The 21,010-nt window shown below is 38.7% G+C and overlaps 1 protein-coding gene across 11 annotated transcripts in view; it reads right to left on the bottom strand.

Moving 5' to 3' along the window:
• Positions 1–21,010, bottom strand: part of arvcfb (ARVCF delta catenin family member b) — a 282,072-nt gene that overhangs the window by 165,316 nt on the left and 95,746 nt on the right. For all 11 annotated transcript variants that reach the window (XM_065250329.2, XM_065250334.2, XM_065250330.2 and 8 more), the window contains exon 3: positions 9,706–9,816. The gene's annotated coding sequence lies outside the window, so the exon portion shown is untranslated. The remainder of the gene's footprint in view (positions 1–9,705; positions 9,817–21,010) is intronic.

Here is a 21,010-nt window from a genome sequence, read left to right as displayed (position 1 = left end):
GAGAAATGTTAAAGGATGAGAATTACCGTGGCAAGAAAACCTTTTGGAATTTCATGGTTTTCTGAATAAATTTGTCATAAAATGTGATCTGATCTTCATCTTAGTCAAGGCAAACATAATGCGTCTAAAATAAGTACACAAAAAATTCTGATCTTTCATGTCTTTACTCATTCAACATTCAAAATAGCAGTGGAAAAAGTAAGTGAACCCTTAGAATTTATAACTGGTTGACCCCCTTGGAAGCAATAACCTCAACCAAGCACTTCCTGTAGCTGTGGATCAGACCTGAACATCGTTAAGGAGGAATTTTAGCCCATTCTTCATGGCAGAACTGCTTTAGGTCTGTCATATTCTTTGGATCTCTCATGTGTATGGCCCTCTTCAAGTCAACCAATAGCATTTCTATTGGGTTGAGCTCTGGGCACTCCAAAAGGCGGACTTTGTTTTTCTGAAGCCATTCTGTTGTGGACTTGCTCTGGTGTTTTGGGTCGTTGTCTTGTTGCATCCCCCACCTTCTACGCAGTTTCAGCTGACATACAGACATTCTCACATTATCCTGAAGAATTGTCTGATACACTTGTGAATGCATCTTCCCCTCAATGATTGCAAGCTGGACAGGCCCTGATGCAGCAAAGCAGGCCCAAATCATTTGTTTTCTTTAACATACTTAACAGTTGGGATGATGTTTTAAAGATGATATGCCGTGCCCTTTCTTCGCCAGATCTATCACTGTGTGTTTTTTCCAAATAGTTTAATCAAAAGTCCAAAAAACATTTTGTCAATATCGCTATGGAGTGTCAATGTGCTCTTTTGCAAACTTTAGGCGTGCAGCAATGTTCTTTTTAGTAAGCAGTGGCTTCTACGTGGTTTCCTGCCGTGGATACCGCTTGTTCAGTGTTTTACGTATTGTAGAATCATGTACAAGGATGTAAGCAAGTTTCAATGATGCATTCAAATCTTTGGCTGTCATTCGGGGTTGTTTCTTTACCTCATTGATGAGTCTTCATTGTGCTCTTGGTGTCATTTTTACTAGGCGCCCACTTCTTGGTAGAGTAGCAACAGTCCCAAAGCGTCTCCATTTGTAGATTGTTTGCCTAAGCGTAGACTGGTGATTTTTTTAAAGTCTTTGAAATAACTCTGTAACCATTTCAAGCTTTATGTAAAAAGCGTGTTGTTCTTGTGCAGAGCAAACTCCAAAAGTTTGAGGGGTTTTTATCAGTCAAAGTAGCTGTAGACCACACCTCCAAATGTTTCATCTTAACGAGACTCCAGGTGTTCTAAAACTGACTCCAATTAGCTTTTTGAGGTCATTAACTTGAGGGTTCACATACTTTTTTCACAAGCACTATAAATAAAAGACATGAAAGATCAGAATTTTTTGTTTTATTATTTTTAGACGCATTATGTTTGTCAATACCCTTGACTAAGATGAAGATCAGATCACATTTTATGACAAATTTATCCAGAAAACGATGAAATTCCAAAAGGTTCATATACTTGCCTTGCCACTGTAAATAAGCTAGATTTTTGCATTTTCTGGAGAAAAATGGTGCCAACATTCTTGCCATAATTGTGTAGAATTTGATAGTTTTACTTTGTTAGATTTTACAAGTCTCTTTACTGCCCCAGTGATAGCTAATGTAGGGACCATTTTTTCAACCATTTGTTTTTGACAGTGCAAGCTGCACATCTCTGTATCTTTCATGTCCACAGCATAAACGGTTCAAGAGGGATAGGGAGGGGGTGACTAGACATAAATATCTCGTAAGAAGAAAAAACGCCCCCAATTAGAGAATGGTCTCATTTCATTAACCCCAGCCAATCCTTTCTTCAAAAAGATAAACCCTCTCATTTCTCCTCTGAGGTCTAGAGGTCCAACATAAATAAATCACTTGCCTGCCTCCACCTGAGGCCCATCTGCGTGTGCAGGATCCATAAAGCAATAACGGGAATTGCCGTTTGATGCTGTTCAGTGATCAGTTTTGCTAGGATTTTCTGTTACACGGCAAAGCACCGGGCAGATGCAAGCTGATCCTGGATCAAGGATCTCTGCTATAAGACTAAATACAAGGGTCTCAATAACACCTGCTCCCACTAACACCCTCCTTAGCAATTCTCATCCTGTGTTCAGAGTCATCCTACCTAGACTAAATTAAGGATGCATTAAGCTCTATCACTCTTTTTGAAACTAAAGGACATTGATAGGTTGAGCCACTATATAGTTATATGTCATATGTCACTTATGATAATGATGGGCCGGTGCCTCTCAGTAACCAGTCAAATATTTAGCTGTGAGCACAAAGGCTTAAGAGAGGTACGATTGAATGAAGAATCTATTGACTCAATGAGACATATGTAACAGAAGTGCTCTTTGCTGTACAGCGTGCACACAAGATTCGTCCTGTACTTCACATTAAACGCATTTACAGCTTTTATACGACTGCAGTTAGCAACATTTTCAAGCTAGGAACATAAAATTGAAAAATGTGGAACTAAACTGCCAAGTAAAATCAGTAACATCAGAAATGATCCTCCATGTGCACACAGATGGCAACCAGAAAATGAAAAATTGCATAATGGGTAACCAGAAGGCGGTAAATGACAATTAATAAACAGTAGCTTTATACAACATTACAGTTTCATTCTTCCTCACTGTGGCTGTGTATTAGCAAGAATACTTTAGGATACACTGCTATACTGTGAAGCGATTTTAGGAAAGCTGTTATTGAGAACACACCACCATATGCCAACCTTAACAAAAAAAAAATTGTGGCGCGCCCGTATGCTAGTACTTTCTGTCATTGTTTAACTTCAGAGCTAAAAAGAATGCCATTTAGTGGTCAGGATGTAAACTCCAAATTGAACAACTGTCATGAATTGTGTAGTTTTTTCTTTAAAGGGCACCTATTATGGCTTTTTTACAAGATGTTATATCAATTGTGCCCAGAAAGTATCTGTGAAGTTTCAGCCCAAAATACCCCACAGAATTTTTTTATAGCATGTCCAAAATGCCGCTTTAATGTCTGTTCCTTTAAATGCAAATGAGCTACAGCTCCTCACTTCTTTACAAACAGACACGCTTTCAGGTAAAGTAGATCTGATTAATACAGTCTGAGACAATAGTATCTAGTGGACAGAGTACAACTCGCTGTGGGTGGAAACTATGGTAATGCAGGACTGTAATTAGGCGGGGCTTTATTAATGTGACCTCACATTGATAAGAGAATCAATTGATTCTTTTCATCATAGGGTAGTTATTAGGTTTGTGCCAATAGCTGATAGTATCATGTATCGATGATCTTCAGACATATCGGCAAAAGCGGGCTTTCATGATGATAGTTGGCAATGGTTATTCTTACTATTATTATAGTTTCACATCAACATGCGCATTGCGGGTTAATGGGCTACACTTTGTGCAAGAGAGCTTGTAACGCAAGCAAATTCCTTCTCGCACACACCTGGATTTAATGCGCACGTCTTGGACTCTTGTTCGGATCTGAATGCGCATGACTCGGACTCCTTCTCACACATAAGCTTGTAATACGCGCGGCTCTGACATTTCCTTGCACTAGAGAGGTTGTTATGCATGCAGGGGTATAAACTGGGGTTCGACCGATATGGATTTTTCAGTGCCGATGCCGATACCGTTTTTGTTTCATCAGCCTTAGCCGATGACCGATACAGACTGTCGATTTTCTTGAGCCATTATTTGGAGCCGATACTGCTTTTGCTCACTCAATTTACATCATAAAAATGACACAATGATGATGCCAAATGTTACAAGTCTCAATTTAAAAAAAGTAACATTTATTGAACTTAAAAAAGGTGAGGGTGCTATGGAACCATGAACTGCACTCTCCACAATGACGTGAACCAGTGGCGGTTCTAGACAAATTTCACTAGGGGGGCCAAGGAGGGGCCAGTGTTTTACCAGAGGGGCACATAAAAAATGGCAAGAAATTATATTTAAAGATTATAGGGGTGGTTACAGGAATTAGTTTAAGATAGGACTAGGCCTTAGTTTAATTAGGAAATATAACTAGTTTTAACATACATTATACATTACTTGTGTGCATTTTGAAGCAAAACAAAGCTGTGTTTTAAGATATGGCATTGCAAGTTGTTTTTAGTTTGGACAGCTCTTACATTTATTTTAGTCTAGGACTAGTCCCTTTCCGGGAAACTACCCCGTAAACTTTATTTTACTTTACAATCATATACTTTTTTATTTGATACAAGAGTGATTGCAGGTGCAAAAGGGGAGCTGGGCTCTTTTATAAAGCCCCCCAATCGAAAAGCATGCAAGCCTACTCAATAAACTTTATGAAATGCAAACTTTTATAAAGACAAACGTTTGTTTTAGTTTACATATAAACACACATTGCTAGACAGTTAGGGACCACAATCTAATCAACATTTAAAATAATATTTATTATATTAACATTTATATTTATTATATTAACATTTTTATATGTAACATTTAATTATATTCCTCCAATTTTATGCACGTATATGTAAGAGCATAATTACAGCACTTTTTACAATGTGTAAACTTTAAAAAGTTAGCGAGATGTTGGTCTTGCGGGTTGTTGATAAGTAACAGCTGTAAATGATCACAACACGCAGCCACGTCACAGGAGACCAAGTGAACAGTGTCCCAATGTGAAGTGAGCTAGAGTCCTTACCAGTGCCCGAACCTGCATACACATTCTCAACATCAAGAGGTTGGGAACGAATTGAGACACTCGCCGAGCAGCACCCACTACAGTGGTTGGGTGCGCCGCTCTAATTTGCCCGTGTAGAACGTTGCGTCGCATTAGTTCCGCTTTTGGCGCTCGCGTGTAAAATCAAAATAAACTTATACTTTTTTATTTGGTCAGCACGGGGTGGCCACAGGGGTGGCCAGGGACATGTCTACAGAGGCACGGGCCACCCTTGGCCTCCGTGTAGAACCGCCACTGACGTGAACTATCAGCAAAGGATATTGATTTCTAGCACTTTACTACTACAAATATATATATCTATAGGGGTGGTTTCCCGGACAGGAATTATCTTAAACTAGGACTAGAGCTTAGTTTAATTAAGAAAAATAACTAGTTTTAAAAAACATTACTTGTGTCCATTTTGAGGCAAAACACAGGGCAATGATATATCGGCCTATCTCTAGTTAAAACCCAGCGAGTGCGTTGTTCCCGCTTCCTTGCACGCAGGAAATTTTAGAGCGCCTGGACTTGTGACACAGATGGATTAATGGCATCAGTTATAAGAAGGTTGCGGTCATGAACCAGTGCTTCTTTTTATCCATCAACATGGTGACTTGTCATAAGTGAGTAAAAAATGAATAAATAAATAAGTAAACTAATGTCCCGCCCTCCGATACTTTCATGTATCGGCAATCTCCAGGCTGACGATAGGACGATCCCAAAATGGAGCATATCGCCCAACACTAGTGGTTGTGTTCACACACTGCCAACACACATTATGTCCATTATGATTTGCATAGTAATTGTCCTTTAAAAAAAGTTATACCAATAATGCATTTTTCAGAATCAATACAGTATTGTTAAATAACTTATCATGATACTTGCATGTATTTTCTTGCATCACTGGTTCATGTTAAAAAAAAATTCTAGTGTATTCATGATACATCATGAGATTAAAGGCTCCAGATTCTGCATTATTGAAGTGTATTTTAAATAAATTATTCAAGATTAGCTTTGAAATTATTGTTTTATTTATCTCAACTATACTGTTACTAGTACTAACTATACTTAGATTTCATTTTAAGATTCAAAGTGTTTTCTACAACTACATTTTACCACTTTCTTCTTTGAAGTGGTGTAAGAAAATAAAAAAATTAAGTCACATAAACAAACACACATGCACGCACGCACACACGCACGCGACAGTGTCAGAAGAACATCCTCAGTTCATCATCCTCAGGTTCCACAGCAAGTCTTCAAATAACACTGTGTGTTAAAAGTACAGTAAATAATATCAAAGGTATGCTATGCTGTGATGCCTCTCGCATTTTGCATCAGCATTTTCATTGTATTTCATTACAAAGACAGAATGCATGAACGCTGAATTATTCATACGGACTCCAAAAGAGATTACAGAGAGAGAATAAAACAGAAAAGAGACGTCTTGAAGGAATAAATGTGTTCCAAACAAACACACACTGTGACAGTATAAGGAATACAAGTCTTCTTTGCATATCTTAAAATATGACATTTATTTATATCTATTATTAATTATTTATAGGTTTATTCTAGTAGATAACAGCCAAGACTATTCTGCAACCAGAACTTTCTTTACTTAAGAAAATCATTAATATAAATCACTACACAACTTTTTGGAATACTTTTAAGCTGTCACTTGGGCAGCAATGGTGTAGTAATTGATTGATTGATTGATTGATTGATTGATACTTTATTTATCCCGAAGGAAATTCAAGACATCCTGTAGCTCTAACAACACAATTCCACATATCACACATACAATACAAATAATTAAAAATATTAAAAATATATTAAAAACATTAAAGAAACATATCTATATATGTACACAAATATAATAATGCCTGGAGAAATGTTGATACTCTTAATTTATGTCCTCATTTTTTTTTTGTAGAATTAAATATCGAATAAAGAAGTGGGTATACTTCGTATACCTGTGTATAACCTGCACTACACCACTGTGGGTAACTATAAACATATACATGTAAATGGTACATATTAGAACCTTTTAAAGGGTAGATACAACTCTTTAAAAATGGTGCTAAATAGCACTAAAAGCTTCTAATCATAGAGGAACCATTTTTAGTGCTATAAAGCACCTATAAAGCACCTATGAAGAACCATCCGGGGGTGATATAGCACCACTATGGTGCTACACAGGTACTACACAGGTACTACATATGTGCTATATGGCACTTAAAATGGTTCCCCTATAATAACGTGCCAGTGAAACACTGCTTTTAAGCACCGTTTGTTTTTAGACTGCACTCTTTAAAAGGTTCTAATATGTATAATTTATATGTTTAGCAGATATGTATATACATTTGGTACCTATATGTACTTTTGAGGTTCTAATATGCACTCTTTGGTACCATTATGTACCTCTGAAATGCTAATATGAGCTCTTGAGGTACAAAGGTGTACTTTTTAAAAGGCTACCCAAGTGACAGCAGGGACAATTTTGTCCTTAAGTGCACTCACTTATTCTATTCAATAGGATAAACCGTAAATGTTTATTTATTTTGGGGCTTTTAATAGAAAACTTTCAATATCTCTTGCGTCAACTGGAGTAAAAATCTAATTTAGTAAAAACATATCAGACGCACTTAAAGAGTTTTGCATCTGAGCTTTTCAATTCTGAACTATCCCTTTAAGACTTTTTAGATATTTAATGTATACTGAATAATACCTGATAAAGGTCATGTGACCAAAATGTTGCAAGACTGATAGTGTGTAGGATCTTTCGTTTTTTTTCTGAGTATTGACCATATTTGGTCTTTTATCCGATGCACCTATTACTAACAGAGGTGTGTGAGGGTGATTGTTAATAGATTTTTTATACTGGAAAGCAAGAAGAAAAAACTAAGAGGCACTTTTTGCAGCGCACTGTTCTCTTTAACTCTTTCCCCGCCAGCATTTAAAAAAAAAGTTGCCAGCCAGCGCCAGCATTTTTCATGATTTTCACAAAAGTTTAATGCCTTCCAGAAAATGTTCTTCTTTAAATATATAAACAAACAATATATCAGATGAAAGAACAGAGCCTCTGCTTTCAAAAAAAAAAAAAAAAAACGTTTCATCCTACCTTCATTAGTTCTCTTGTAATCACCTCTTAAACATGGGTAGGTTTCTTCAAAAACACCCAATTTTGAGCAAAAAGCTGAGATAATTAAATTTTTGCTAAGGACTTTTGATGGAGATCAGATGCAGAGCGATCCTTAAAACATACACGGAGTTCTTTCACTTTCACGTGAGGCGCTACTTTCGGGTTGTATAAGTTGCGGAAGTGCACCACCTGGTGGATAATAGCGGTATTGCGGAAAGACGGAATATCTCGTCATTGGCGGGGAAGCGTTTTCTCTTCATTGACGAGATATCTCGTCAATGGCGGTGAAAGAGTTAAAGCTCTCCTAACCAAAAATGCACTTTTAAATGTGTTTCTACACTGTAAAAAAAAGTTGAGTAAACTTAAAATTTCAAGTTAACCTAATCGCACACACAAATTTTTGAGTAACCTCAGCTCATAACGACCAAAGTCCATCCAACTTAAAAAATTGCCTTAACATCACAATTTGTCACAACATAAATATTTATGTTTTCACCCCGGGGAGGCAGCCTTTTTGGGCTTTACCTAGCTTCCTCTTCTATACGTTGCTTTAGTAATACGTGCAATTATAATATTGAGTCATAGCCGCAGCAAATTTAACTGCTCAAGCTTTCATGTATTTTGTTGTGCTATCTGTCGTTTTCTGTGATTTTCACTGCTTCTATTTATGTAAAGCTGCTTTGAAACAATTGACTTTTGTGAAAAGCGCTATATAAATAAAATTGAATTGAATTGAATTGAATGTTTATCAAACTAATAAGAAGGTGATGTTGTTCAGCTAACTAAATTTAATGAGTAAAGCCAACTTAAAGTTAGCACAAAGTCCTGTCAACTAAGATTACAACTGTTTCAATACAATTCCAGCATCTATCCATAAAGTTATCCACACACAAGTTGGGTAAAGGGCAAAAACTTACATATCTAAGTCCAGCCAACAAAATAATATTTGTAAGCTGGATGATTATGCTTATTTCATTCAGTAAACACATAATAATAAATTGAACTCTTAAACAAAAAATCTTTGTTCAATTGACTTAAAGGTGTGGAGGATTTCCTCGAATTTTAGAAAAGAACCGCCTTCTCCACTTTTAAAAAAAATGCAAATGCACAACACTCCTGATTGACAACTAGGAGAACCAATAGTCTTGATGATCCACCCGGAAAAAGAAAATCCTCCGCAATACCTTTAATTATCTTTGTTAAAAGAACAATTTTGAAGTTGGATTTTTTACAGTGATAGCAGAAAATGAGTCGTCAGTGTGTGTGCAGAAACATCCTGTTATTATACAAATCCATTTATTAATCGTTGTGTAATCATCTTTAAACCGCATCAGTCACATAAAATAGGCTGTTGGGGATCCCCTATCAATGTGATGTCACATTGATTACGCCCAACCATAACAGCTTTTAGACTTCGCCTAATGAGCGCGTAGTTGAACCTTCTGCCACAAACATATGTTTTGATGTAGTCCAAACACATTTCCAAGCGCTGTACCCACTACTTTGCATACGGGGAGGGGAACAAAAGCTTTCTTTGCATTTAAAGGAGCACAGACAAAAACAGCGCGTTTTTCATTGCAGCCCAAATGGCCATGTACAACATCACATAATGAAAGATCTGTGGTGTATTTTCAGCTGAAACTTTACAGACACATTCTGGGGATACCTAAGACTATTTTTATATTGCTGAAAACACCCAGGTTATCCGACCTTTAGGTTATTTAATGGTGATAAATGCTCATATTTTAACAGCATAGTTGAATTGTAAGTCTGATAGTGAGGACCACAGACAGAACTGGTGAAATGATGTAGTGAGTGGCGTAATGAAAGAGAGTGAACAGCAGACAAACAATGTGTGGTTACCTTTGATGTTGGCAGGGCTGTCGGTTCGAGTGGACCTGGGGTTGTTAGCTGTTAGAGTGGCCAGACTGGACCTGGAGATCTCCTCCTTGGAACTTCTGCCTGACACAGCAGCTACAGACAGACAACAACATATGTGTCAATGCATATCAAATTTATGCATCAAGGGAGAGAGACGCTGCATCATTAGTCAGTTTATTTACATATTACTACTAATTCACCCTCACCACGCAAGGTTAAGGCTGAGAATATAGTGAAGAGCTGGAATGTGTGGATTTGGATTGTTTATTTCAGATTATTAATAGTAATTTAGTCACAAGTATTTCACATACTGAGCCTCTATTCAAGAAGAAGTCAGGGGTGGAGATGTGGCGTCATGTTCTCAAGTGCTTATACAAGCGACCAGAGTTTGAATCTAACTTGTGTCGTATACCAGTGTCAACCCCTCTGTTATCCCATTTCAGGCCAAGATTAAATTAAAAAGGTGTTTGAGTTCTGTGCTCATAGACTTTATATATTTGTTTTCGGTTACTCCTCAAGCTCAAGATCTTTAGATTATGCAACATATTCACTTCTTCACGCAGGCAGACATACGCATCAAAGATCTGATTTCTGAGAGAAGCTCTTTTAAATGTCAACATTAGCAACTTCAAAGACAGACTGTCCCAGGCAAAGCAATGCTAAAGAATATTTGAGATGAGGTTTTGTTTCTCAATTGTCTGCTCTATGATCTTCTCGCAGCATTGCAGGGACTCTGGGTAATTTTTCAAACTTCTTTTACAAAACAATTCTTCAACAAGCTTAATCTTATTTTGCAAAGGATTACAATATCTTTCCCACCAGGGATTTTTCACTGGTTTGACTTCAAGGACAGGCTTGCTCAAAGCACCTTGGATTTGTGGGACTGACATCAAAGGTGAGCTAAGCCAGAATACATTTGTTATCAGGACCCTCATTCTCGGTGTCTGAATCAAGGTTGCCGCATGTGCAGTAGTGTGTTATGTTAAATCTATGTCAGTGTGCAGCTCCTGTTAGTTCATGTCAAAGAACATTAAGTGTCACATAAGACTTTTACAGGTTTTAAATTTTTTAAAATGAATCTAAATGTCCCGGAAACAATATTAAAATGTGCTATGGTAACACCATATGGTTTAATCCATGTCTTAACTACCACAATAATACCATGGTTACTTTAGCAAATAATCATAGTACTTTATGGTACATTTTTGTACCACACTGCGTAATCATTCAGTATCACAGTATCAAAGCAGCATGCACTGTAACAAATACTTGTTACTGCCTTAAATTTCTATCAATTATAATCAAATTGGATTGGCAAGTCATTTAACTCTTTCCCCGCCATTGGCGAGATATCTCGTCAATCAAGAGAAAACGCTTCCCCACCAATGTCGAGTTTTTCCGTCTTTCTGCAATACCGCTATTATCCATTAGGGGTTAAAAAGTTGTGGAAAGCATCTTTTGCACTCGATTTTTGTGTGAGCATATCAGTGAACACTCCCTGACCATTCGGTGAGTTTCACGTCTTTGTAAACGAAAGTTTAATGCATTTTAGGAAGGGTTGTTCCAGTGCACCTATACACCCATTATAGAGAAGGGAGGTGATCCAAGAAACACCCGAAAATTCTCGGGCCAGCAACATATGTCCAAATTTCAGTCAAAACCGTTCTATTTCATCATAAACAATCTGAAAACAGGGCTTTAAGTCTAAAATAACGAACTTGTCCTTTAAACTTACTAGGTTAAATGTTGACCAGTAATGGTATGCTGTAACTTATAGGAACATCTTGAAATTGCTTAATTTGAAGTTAAAGTGTAGTCAACATCTGTGCCCTTGTTTAGCTCTATGGTAGAACAATGCATTAGCAGTGCAAAAGGTCATGGGTTCAAACTGATAAAAATGGTATACCTTATAATGCACTGTACTGTAAATCACTTTGGATAAAAGAATGTTAAAATGTTGTAAAATTTAAAGAGGACATATCATGAAAATGTGACTTTTTCTAAGTGCTATAATTGGGTCCCCAGTGCTTGTATTAACCAAGAAAATGTAAAAAAAATTACCCAGTAACTTAGTTCTGGTAAATCATTCTCTGCAAGCATGTAAAAAATAGGTAATTGAAATTTGGCTTCCTTTGTGATGTCAGAAGGAGATAATACCACCCCTTAATCTGCACTATCCAACCACGGCACCGCCATTAAGTGCAGATATCATTTCATTTGCATTTGAAAGGACACACCCAAAAAATGGCTAAAACTTTACATACTTTACGTAGTCTGGGGACACCAAAAAAAAAAAAGTCTTGTGAAATGTCCCCTTTAAAAAAAACTGTAAGTCATTTTGATTTACTTTTAAACATTTTTTAAGGCAGCAGAAAAAAATTCAGGGTGGTGTTCCCACCTGATGCCTCTATCGTAGCAGTTCTAGAGATGGTGAAAAAAAACGTACCCCCCTAAACAAAATAATAATAATGGGTTGTGTGTTTAAACCGTAGCAGCTGGGATATAGAGTCTTCTCATTAGTAAAAGCAAGTAGACGATTTTCAAGCTGAATGTTTCATGACCACGAAACTTTACATCGCTTAAGGATGAAACCAGAGAAATGTAATTAAATTCCTCATGCCGGGCAAGCCAATATCTGGGTCCATCATTATCATCATATTAAGGCCACATCAGTAATTCATGCCCAATAATAAATGTAACTAATAGTTCTTTAGAAATCTTGCCAGGAAAAATCTGATTGATTCAATTATTCAATAGGACTGGCACAGAAATGGATTTTTTCTCTTTGTGTGAACAACAGACGATGTAGCTTTCCTCTGTGTTTGAGCGACGGGAAATGCTCCGACGGTACTGCAGGCAGCATGCCCACAGGAGCATCTTAATTAAAGCCCAGAGAAAAGAAATACTGTGTGCTGCTGGGAGTCTGAATCACAAGTGCAAAGGGAAATTTCCTCTAGCCGTAGGTGACAAGGTCAAACTGACCTGAAGAAAGCAAAGTGCATTTTAACAAGCTTAGCTGATGAAGACTTGAGTGTATTTCTGGAAAAAAACTTAACTTTGTCAATTAATATGGTCTGCCTTGTTAAAATGCTGTCTCTAGAAAAACATTAAACCACGTATGCTGTTCAGTCAAGCTTGTTTGAATCGAGCTTGTCAAGAGTTCATTCTTGTTCTTTTCTGAAGCCTATAAATAAAAGTCATGAAAAGTGCATTACAATGCAGGTGTATCTTGCTGAAACCTGTCCAGTGTGAGAGCTACAGTAACACTTAAGCCCTGCTTTGAAAATTTAAGAAATAGGGCTGTTAATTTAACATGTTAATTAATAACGGGGAAAAAACGTGTTAAAGGGGACATTTCACAAGACATTATTAAGATGTTTAAAAATTATTTGGTGTCCCCAGAGTACATATGTGAAGTTTTAGCCCAAAATACCCCACAGAGAATTTATTATAGCATGTTAAAATTGCCACTTTGCAGGTGTGAGCAAAAATGTGCCATTTTTGGGTGTGTCCTTAAAAATGCAAATGAGCTGATCTCTGCACTAAATGGCAGTGCCGTGGTTGGATAGTGCCGATTAAGGGGCGGAATGATCCCCTTCTGACATCACAAGGGGAGCCAAATTTCAATGACCTCTTTTTTCAAATGCATACAAAAGCAAAAGAGAATGGTTTACAAAAACTAAGTTACTGGGTTGTTCTTTTTCGTGTTTTCTATGTTGATAGAAGCATTGGGGCCCAGTTATAGCACTTAAACATGGAAAAACTCATGATATGTCCCTTTTAAAAATTTTAACCACCCAATCGACCCAGTTATGCATCGTCACAAACATTTATCGTTTCATATGCTCCTAGCCTTACCAATGTAAATATTAAAGCACAAAATGACGGGAGCAGATCTCAATGAAGTACTCACAGCATGTGACCAGAAGATCACTTTTTAAGGCTTCAGACAGCGCTACCAGAGTTCAGGTTTTTGCGCTGGATCGGACATATTTACACAACATTATCTTAAAATACAGTGATTATTCTCATAAACACTCTGTCTGTAAATGTAGTGGAGAAATAAAACGCATGTAGTATATTGGATCCATCCGTGCACTCTTAAAGTAACAGCATAAACCTGATGCTGCCTGTCTTAAATGTTAATCAAACTAGGAACACTAAATTAATAAGAATAAATCTGTATTTTAATATTTTTTTATTTTTTAAATATTTATTTTATTTTTTAATTTACAGTAAAGTCCATGCAGTTTTTTTACATTTAATACTTAATTCAATTCATGTACCTGAAAACTTCAGATCAACCTACACTGAAAAAAAAAATGATTAATTCAATTGACTACATTTTTTAAGGTATGTGGTTGCAATCCATTTATTTAAGCTACATTTAAAAAAATAGAAAAATAAAATTAAAAAAACTTTTGTTTAAATGTAGCTTAAAATAAATTGATTGCAACCACTTACCTTAAAAAATTTGACTTAACTTTTCAGTGCAAAAAAACATGAAAAGCACCGTTTATGTTATTCAATTTAAGGGTATTTCTCCATTTACATGCCAATATTTATGTGTGATTAAATGTGATTAATTAAATAATTAATCTGCGCATCATGTTATTAATTAGATTAAAAACCGCTATCACTTCCAAACCCTAATATGAAACTCAAAATATCTTTAATTAATGCACTTTAATGCAAATCTTTAAGACACAAGGCCTTTTGCTAATGTCAATTGCTCTCTAATGATGATAACTGCTCACCAACAGTCTGTAACCTTCACAACTTTTTCAACTTTTTATGTTGCTGTGTGTCTTTCTTGCAACCCTTTAACATAGTAAATACGAACTAAACTCATTAGGCCACTTGCCATTTATATCACAGCAGTTCTTCTGTTAGCCAATTATTCTGTCAAGGTCCCACAATGCCTAAGAGACTATTCAAGGCTGATTATATTTATTAACAAAATTGATTTATTTTTTTATTTTTTGCTCTTTTGTTTTGTGTTTATTGTGTTTTACCACTACAAAATTAAAAAAGTTGACTCAAATGGGCATAAATAATTTTCAAAATTAAGTAGAATGTTATTGTTTTGTACCCACAACAGTAGGTATAGTTTGAAACTTGACAATGTTTATATACTTCCTCATAATGCGATTATAATGGGATTTTGGCAATATTGCGATAATACCTCTTGAAAACACAATCTTTTGATAAAAATAATGCGATTAAGCTCATAATGGCAGCAAAGATAATCGTAATAAAACAGGTGCCATATGCCGTTTTTAAACGCAGTATGCGGCATGTAAACACTTTAATTGCATTTATACTGCACTGAAGTTGCATTATTGGTGTGGATGTAAACATTATCAATGTCAGTGGCGGCTCGTGACTGCTTAACCAAGGGGCTAAATCAAATTAAGTGTTCGGAGTGTCATGTGTGTCGTTCCTTTTTTCAAAATATGTGAGAGATCCTGTGTGCATCACTTGCTTTGTCAAAATAAGTGTCTGCTGCAGATGCGTCTAAAGGGTTTATGATTAAAAGAGACGCTCACGTTCACAAAATACACGCACTCCCTTAACAGTAAACTGTGATTATGCATGAGATTATGCAAGTATCTGGCAAACGCGAGCATCTCTTTTATCATAAACCCTTTAGGCACCTCTGCAGCAGGCACTGATTTTGACAAGACACGTGATGCACACAGGATCTCTCGAGGCGCAGAACACATATTTTGAAAAAAGGAACCACACACATGATGGGCTACTGTACATGCATGTTGTGACGAACTTCGCATCGAGCTCTCCCGTAAAAAAAGTCACCGGCTGCCACTGGTCAATGTCAAAGGTTTGTGGCATCAGGGCCGGCCCTGGGCATAGGCGGAATAGGCAAATGCTAAGGGCGCTGCCGACCCCTTGGGGCGTCCGTGCGCCCAAATTATTATTTTCTTAATATATGTATATAAACATTTAACTATAAATATTTAATTTTGCACAAGAAAACAGCAGTTACTGATGAATTATTAGTAGCATATAATCTCGGAAGATCGTGCTTGTTAAATAGCTCTGTGGCTATACTGCACTGAAGCGGCAGTTTAAAATATAAACCCAGAATTCAGCAAACGTCAAGGACAAGAAAACGGAAACAACAATCAGACAGAGACGCGGAATTTACATAATGTTACACAGACCATGTTTAAATTTCAATGTTTCTAGACAGAAATAGCAACTTGTTCACTTTGTTTGGTATTAATAAGCTGCGCATTGGAGTGCTGGCCGCGGTGCTGAAGACGCGCTCAGACAGAGTACTGGTGGCAGCACAGATATTTACGTGCAACCTATTGGAGACTATTCGTTATTATATAATTATTATTCGTTATTTTACTTTATTACTTCCACTTAAGAAGAGTTTTGCACTTTTATTTCAATATTTCTCTTTATATAAATACTATTTTGTACTTAAATCTATAATTTAATTATTTTACTAACCAAACTCATCTGCGCTTTCCTATAGGTTGCACGTAAGGAGAAAAGTAGCTTACTTCCCCTTGAGAAGGGTTGTGTGTTTTAAACTTTTAAAAACATATATCTCTTTACAAAAAACTTTTTTCTTCTATTTAAAAGCTATAATTTCGTTATTTTACTAACCCAACTAATGACTCCTCCACTTTCCAATAGATTGCACGTAAATATCTGTGCATATGTGCCATCACGCGCCTTCAGCACCGCCACTGTGCAGCTTATTAATACCAGACAAAGTTGGTATTTCTGTGCAGAAACATTGAAATTTAAACATGGTCCGTGTAACGTAATTTAAATCCTGCGTCTCTGTCTGATTGTTGTTTCCGTTTTCTTGTTCTTGACGTTCGCTGAATTCTGGGTTTATATTTTAAACTGCCTTTTCAGTGACAATGTCAAGACCAAATGCCTGAGTGACATTGTGTGTATGTGTGCGTGCGTGCATGCATGTGTTTCCAAAATATTTTCAAAATTAAGAAAAACTAGACAAAGCTTTGCATTTTTTTCTGTTTAAGTTTATGAACAAAATGATTCTAAAGGGCACCAGGTGAAATCTTGCCTAGGGCAGCAAATTGGCCAGGGCCGGCCCTGTGTGGCATAAAGTACTTTATTTAATGTATTGTTTGTAGCACTTAGTCAACTAGATATTAACTAGATTAAGTACTAGATATAGATATAGTCAAGTATACAGTATCTCTCTCAACTAATCTTGACTTAAATCTTAAACATGCTCACACTCCAAGATTTGAATATTATGGTGGCGCATCACACACTACCAGAGATTGGAAGTTTTAAAGTACAAATACTTTGTTATTATACTTAAGTAGATTTTTCCTGGTATCAGTACTTTACATCGCTATTTATTTTCGAATGCATTTTTTATTTTACTCCTTACATTTTTCAGCAAATATCTGTATTTTTACCTTCTAACATTTTTAAAACAGCCTTTTACTTTAGTTTTAATCTGTATTGTTTATTATAAAAAATATCAGTTCGGGAGATTTGTTTTGTTCCCATGCAATCTCTAACCCCCCCGGGTCCGTGTGTCTTTGCATCTCACAACTTTGACACTGGCACATCACAGAGGTAGGCAGTAGCCCTTTACCGCTCCTAATTCAGTTGTATTTTTCTTGGCTTGTTGTTTAGGTGTGTGGTGATGAGCAAAATAATCTACACCTAATTGGCCACAAGACAAATTTACACAAATTGTTAACATGCATGACTTGTAAGAAGCTCATGTAATAATTCTATATCATGGCCTGTATAAATGCACCGTCCTTGTCCATTTATAATAAAGACACTACAATACAGTACAATTTGCAATCTAATGTCATCATAATCACCACATGCAAATTAGGCGTTAACACATTAAAATGTGATAATATCATGTACATAGATCTTAAAAAGCACAGCAGTTGAAAAAGATAAACAAAATCACCACTAAGCCATATCACCACCGACCTTTCCCAGTTAATGACTTTTCTTCAGAAATGTTATGTTTACAGATAAGCATGTTTTAAGAAATCTTTTACATATACAAACAGAAATTTGTTGAGTATGAAACAATTATGGGAATTGTAAGGGTGTAAGTGAATTAAAATAAACTACTTTTCCATCTCTGCACACCACAAGATATTATTAAGACTATCGTGCCTGAGGAAGTGCTTCAGGTGACCTCATGGGCAAACAGATTTAAACAAATTTATTATTATATTTAATGCTAGCGAGTATGCAGCTTTCTACACTTACCTGGAGTTTTAAACAGAGGCCATTTCTCTTCAGCCCTTGTTTTTTGGCTGACCACCACCCGGACGCATTGCAGACATAGTTGCCTAATTAAATCTTGTAGTGGGCAGAGATGGAAAAGTACATGCGCATCCTTTACTCAAGTAGAAGTAGGAGAGAGCGGGGCACTACCTAACGCTTTTTGGTTTTGGCTCAATCATTCCAAAAATATTTGGGTTTGATTAATTATATTTTTACACAAGCAACGTCTCGGTTACGGATGTAACCCTCGTTCCCTGAAGGAGGGAACGGAGACGTCACGTCGTGACCGACGAATTGGGAACTCGCTTAGAGAGACCAATCTGCTTCGAATACTACTAAAACGCCAATGAACTTGGCATTGAGATATTTGCATAATGCTGGCGCCGCCCCGCCAGGTGCGTATATAAGCAGCAGGTGCAAATAGGGAAATTAGCTTCTTTTTCGCTGAGAAAGCCGGAAAGTGTGACCGGCCGTAACAGCAGGTGGCAGCACCTGTGGCGACGGGACGTGACGTCTCCGTTCCCTCCTTCAGGGAACGAGGGTTACATCCGTAACCGAGACGTTCCCTTTCAGTCGGTCACTACGACGTCACGTCGTGACCGACGAATTGGGAATCCCTACCAAAACGCCACTAGGGGCTGACCTCTTCCAGTGTCTGCGTAAAAGCCCTCCGGTTCCACTTAAGGAGGAGGAGGTAGGTTTTAAGGCAGAAGGCCGGGCACTAGTTGTTCCTTTAACCCCACAGAAGTGCCAGCGACTGGGAAGCGCCCTACCTGAGCGGGATAGGAACGCTGCGGAAGCCACCGCCCCTCTTAAGGGCTAATGGTGGGCGAAAGTCAACCATCGTTGAGGTAAAAATGACAGCCGTGGCTGTGTAAGCAAAGCAGTGCTCTGCTAAGGGAAACGTGGGCTGGTAGGATTAACCCCACGGAATAATACTCACAAAGGAACCCGGTGGGACACAATGTGGAGCCCGAGCCAGACACGTAGGTTCGCGAGGATACAGCTAGTGAAAGGCTGACAGCCAATGCTCCGCAACAAAGGCTGCCAAGGCAGCGGAGGAAGAACAATTCAAACCATTACGCATTTTTGTTCTGAAGGCCTTCCATACTGACACAGTTATGAAGCATCAGTTGGAGGCTGCAAGCCGACCTGCGAGTCTGCTCTCCGTGCCCTCCCTGGTGAGGAAAGAACACGAGAGGATACAGGCTCGATACGAACACTGTAAAATCTAATGAAAGTATTAGGTGTCGCCCAACCAGCAGCTCTGCAGATGTCTGTTAGCGAGGAACCACGAGCTAAAGCCCAAGATGAGGCAACGCTCCGTGTGGAGTGCGCTCTCAAATTAAAGGGGCAAGGAATACCCTGAAGATTATAAGCCAGGGCGATAGTATCAACTATCCAAAGAGACATCCTCTGCTAGTGACAGCTTTCCCTTTCTGCTGGCCACCATAACAAACAAAGAGCTGGTCTGAGGTCCTGAGGCTTTGCGTGCGAACCACGTAGAGTCGCAGTGCGCGTACGGGGCACAACAAAGCCATGGTTGGGTCTGCGTCCTCCGGGGGCAGCGCTTGCAAGCTCACCACCTTATCTCTGAAGGGAGTGGTGGGAACTTTGGGCACGTAGCCTGGTCTGGGTCTCAGTGAGACAGCAGGACCAAACTAAAAGCACGAATCGTCAACAGAGAATGCATGTAAATCCCCTACTCTCTTCATGGAGGCCAATGCTATCAGGGTCAGAGTTTTCATTGATAAAAACATCAGACTCGTAGACTGCAAAGGCTCAAAAGGGAGACCTGAAGGCTTCAGCACCATGGACAGGTCTCAGGAGGAAAGAGGGAGGGCGCGAGGGGTTTAGCCTGCGAGCGCCTCTTAAAATGTAATAATTAAATCATGCTGGCCAACTGATCTGTCGTTGATAAGTGAGTGATGAGCAGAAATAGCGGCGATATCAACTTTAATGGCGGAGGGACAGCCTACCATCTAACCTATGTTAAAGATATAAAAGCACAATGTTAATGGGCATTCTCTGGGGTCCTCGCGTTGCGAAGAGCACCGGGTGACGAAAAAGGTTTCTTTAAGCGCGTAAGCCCGTCTTGTGGACGGTGCTCGAACCGCGTCGATGGTGTTAGATACCGCTTGCGATAAATCACCTAAACCTTGCGCGCGCTCAACGACCATACATGGAAATCCCACAGGTCGGGGCGCGGGTGCCATAATGTGCCTCTTCCTTGAGAAAGAAGTTTTTCCTCAGGGGAAATCGTCAGGGAGGGGCTGTCGCGAGGAGCATTAACTCTGAAAACCAATTCCTGGTAGCCCAGTACGGGGCGACTAATAAAAGGCTCTCCTCGTCCTGCCTGACTTTGCACAGTGTCTGCGCAATAAAGCTCACTGGAAGGAATGCGTATTTACGCACCCCCCGCGGCCAGCTGTGTGCCAACGCATCCACGCCGAGGCTGCCCTCGGTTAGTGAATAAAATAGGCGACAGTGGGTATCGTCCGGCGACGCAAACAGATCTATCTACGCACAACCGAACTTCTTCCAAATTAGCTGGACCGTCTTGAGGTGGAGTCGCCATTCGCCGGGGGCGCAGCTCGGGAAGCGCGTCTGGCGCTGTATTGAGCGAACCCGGGATGTAAATGGCACGAAGGGACCTCAGATGCTTCTGACTCCAAAGGAGGAGATGACGAGCGAGATGCGACAGGTGACGAGAGCGCAAAACCGCCTTAACGGTAAATAACGCAACAGTCGCAATGTTATTGGTGTCGGCTAATACATCCTTCCCTCGCATCTCCATAGCGGAGCGTACAAGTCCCAGATATACAGCGCACCGCTCGCGGCAGTTGGGGTGCTATGCACACCCCTGAGACTGCAAGCCCGTCATACGTGGCTGATCATCCCGTGCTGAGGGCATTGCAATATACAGAATGCCAGGAGACCCCTCAGGGGCATATCTTCTATCGGAAATGCCGGGTCTACCACAGGGAAAAATTTAAATGACACGCAG

Source organism: Paramisgurnus dabryanus, chromosome 5, assembly GCF_030506205.2.
Source record: "Paramisgurnus dabryanus chromosome 5, PD_genome_1.1, whole genome shotgun sequence".
NCBI classification, from domain to species: domain Eukaryota; kingdom Metazoa; phylum Chordata; class Actinopteri; order Cypriniformes; family Cobitidae; genus Paramisgurnus; species Paramisgurnus dabryanus.
This window is presented reverse-complemented; position numbering and strand designations above follow the sequence as displayed.